Genomic DNA, 3,475 nt, shown 5'->3' with positions numbered 1-3,475 from the left:
ATAAGTTTTCGTAATCTGACTTGAAACGCATGCCTAGGATATATAAAACTGGAAGGTTGTTTTATAAAATCTCTTAAAGTTCTTGGCTCATTTACTACAAAATTTCTACCCGATATCCTAATGAACATTTGGGTGGACATAGGCTACATATATCTTTGATATATATATATATATAAAGAAGAAACGTTGTCATAAAACATATCGAAAAGTACTTGACCGATTTACTTCAAAGTTGAAACTTCCTGGCAGATTAAAACTGTGTCCCGGACCGAGACTCGAACTCGGGACCTTTGCCTTTCGCAGGCAAGTGCTCTACTCCGCTGTAGAGTGAAAATTTCATTCTAGAAACAACCCCCAGGCTGTGGCTAAGCCATGTCTCCGCAATATCCTTTCTTTCAGGAGTGCTAGTTCTGCAAGGTTCGCAGGAGAGCTTCTGTAAAGTTTGGAAGGTAGGAGACGAGGTACTGGCAGAAGTAAAGCTGTGAGGATGGGGCGTGAGTCATGCTCGGGTAGCTCAGTTGGTAGAGCACTTGCCCGCGAAAGGCAAAGGTCCCGAGTTCGAGTCTCGGTCCGGCACACAGTTTTAATCTGCCAGGAAGTTTCATATCAGCGCACACTCCGCTGTAGAGTGAAAATTTCGTTCTACTTCAAAGTTCTTGGTGATTTACTTCAAATTTCTACACCCACATGAAACAGTGAAGCAAATCAATGAGAAATTAAATGCCTAACAAACGAAATCTATCGTGGTAAACTTGCAAATAAACATATCCAGGAAATGTCTTGCAGTAACTCTCTCACCTTTACCTCCAGTGACTCAGTGCTGGATCCACAACACAACTAGTTTTTAAAAGCTCATGAGCCTCCAGGATTATCACCACACAAGCTCATTTATTTTTTAAAAAAGGACCCCATTTATATTACTACGCAGTATTGACACGCCTTCGCTGTGCAACGGAACAAGGCTCGCTGTGAAGGAACGTAAGAGACCACAATCGTCACAGGATGTGCCACGGGGAAAGACATATTCGTCGCACTGGTTTGGTTCCCAATGATTCAAATACTCCCTTATACTTAAAGCGATTGCAGTTTCCTACGCTCCTTGCATTCGCTATATCAACAAGACGCACGATCAATCACTTTGTGTGACACATATTACACGTGCCGGGAAACGACGGGCACCACATCTAGTACATTTTACAACAAAATTGTTTCATTATAACGACAAACTGTAAGACAAAGTATTTGTAACATTCACTCGTGCTTGCTGCAAGCCATTTTGTCACGACCGAATAATTACTTGCAGTTATTTTAAGATATCTGGTCTTAATCAGGAAGTACGTTTCAGTGAGTTGTTACACGTATTCATTCACCCACTACAAGCAAGTTACTGTGATAAACCGTTACACGTTGGCAGAAGCCATGTCACAAATGATAAGCAGTATCCTCTTTGAAATACACATGTTTCTACGCCCCTGTTGTCACACTTGACAGCAAAAGTGCCATTTGCAAAAAAATGTTACCCTTTCGATATACGACATACAACAGTGACAGTTCTGTATTGTTATGTGACGTGGATAGCACTGCAGCACTATGGAAGGTATGTTATTATATTGTATAAATGCATTGTGTCTAACAAGTAATATTTTTTAGATGTACACTCCTGGAAATTGAAATAAGAACACCGTGAATTCATTGTCCCAGGAAGGGGAAACTTTATTGACACATTCCTGGGGTTAGATACATCACATGATCACACTGACAGAACCACAGGCACATAGACACAGGCAACAGAGCATGCACAATGTCGGCACTAGTACAGTGTATATCCACCTTTCGCAGCAATGCAGGCTGCTATTCTCCCATGGAGACGATCGTAGAGATGCTGGATGTAGTCCTGTGGAACGGCTTGCCATGCCATTTCCACCTGGCGCCTCAGTTGGACCAGCGTTCGTGCTGGACGTGCAGACCGCGTGAGACGACGCTTCATCCAGTCCCAAACATGCTCAATGGGGGACAGATCCGGAGATCTTGCTGGCCAGGGTAGTTGACTTACACCTTCTAGAGCACGTTGGGTGGCACGGAATACATGCGGACGTGCATTGTCCTGTTGGAACAGCAAGTTCCCTTGCCGGTCTAGGAATGGTAGAACGATGGGTTCGATGACGGTTTGGATGTACCGTGCACTATTCAGTGTCCCCTCGACGATCACCAGTGGTGTACGGCCAGTGTAGGAGATCGCTCCCCACACCATGATGCCGGGTGTTGGCCCTGTGTGCCTCGGTCGTATGCAGTCCTGATTGTGGCGCTCACCTGCACGGCGCCAAACACGCATACGACCATCATTGGCACCAAGGCAGAAGCGACTCTCATCGCTGAAGACGACACGTCTCCATTCGTCCCTCCATTCACGCCTGTCGCGACACCACTGGAGGCGGGCTGCACGATGTTGGGGCGTGAGCGGAAGACGGCCTAACGGTGTGCGGGACCGTAGCCCAGCTTCATGGAGACGGTTGCGAATGGTCCTCGCCGATACCCCAGGAGCAACAGTGTCCCTAATTTGCTGGGAAGTGGCGGTGCGGTCCCCTACGGCACTGCGTAGGATCCTACGGTCTTGGCGTGCATCCGTGCGTCGCTGCGGTCCGGTCCCAGGTCGACGGGCACGTGCACCTTCCGCCGACCACTGGCGACAACATCGATGTACTGTGGAGACCTCACGCCCCACGTGTTGAGCAATTCGGCGGTACGTCCACCCGGCCTCCCGCATGCCCACTATACGCCCTCGCTCAAAGTCCGTCAACTGCACATACGGTTCACGTCCACGCTGTCGCGGCATGCTACCAGTGTTAAAGAATGCGATGGAGCTCCGTATGCCACGGCAAACTGGCTGACACTGACGGCAGCGGTGCACAAATGCTGCGCAGCTAGCGCCATTCGACGGCCAACACCGCGGTTCCTGGTGTGTCCGCTGTGCCGTGCGTGTGATCATTGCTTGTACAGCCCTCTCGCAGTGTCCGGAGCAAGTATGGTGGGTCTGACACACCGGTGTCAATGTGTTCTTTTTTCCATTTCCAGGAGTGTATATTTCATTTATTACCGGTATGGAGTGTAACGCACTAGCCGATAGACTTAATTTAATTTAGACATGCTGACCTCCGATCGATGTGTTCTTTCAGGTTCTTGTGTAAGTTTTCTTGACCAAGACAACTGTTGACTTGTTATGATGTGCTGCATGTTAATCTGCCGGTCCAAGAGGTTTTTATTTTAATTCATTTTTTACATGAATACGTATATAGTTTTCTTCACATTACTATTTATATAAAAATGATTCTGCACTTCCATAATTACCTGTGGTATTTTATCGTGACCTAATTAAGGAAACTAATTAACATTCTAGACTGTTTTGATAGCTTTAATTTTTTTTAAATTGTTAATTGCTAAATTTTATTCATGTTTTAATATTGTCTGTAATATTCCA

The 3,475-nt window shown here is 46.2% G+C and overlaps 1 non-coding gene across 1 annotated transcript; it reads left to right on the top strand.

Moving 5' to 3' along the window:
- The first annotated feature begins 502 nt into the window (after window positions 1-502).
- Window positions 503-577, top strand: Trnas-cga (transfer RNA serine (anticodon CGA)). Its single transcript has one exon. It is a non-coding gene; the product is annotated as a tRNA-Ser (tRNA).
- The last annotated feature ends 2,898 nt before the right edge of the window (window positions 578-3,475 follow it).

The sequence above is a fragment of the Schistocerca cancellata genome, chromosome 2, assembly GCF_023864275.1.
Source record: "Schistocerca cancellata isolate TAMUIC-IGC-003103 chromosome 2, iqSchCanc2.1, whole genome shotgun sequence".
Classification (NCBI taxonomy): domain Eukaryota; kingdom Metazoa; phylum Arthropoda; class Insecta; order Orthoptera; family Acrididae; genus Schistocerca; species Schistocerca cancellata.
Note: the sequence above shows the minus strand (reverse complement) of the source record. Positions and strands in the feature narration are given on the sequence as shown.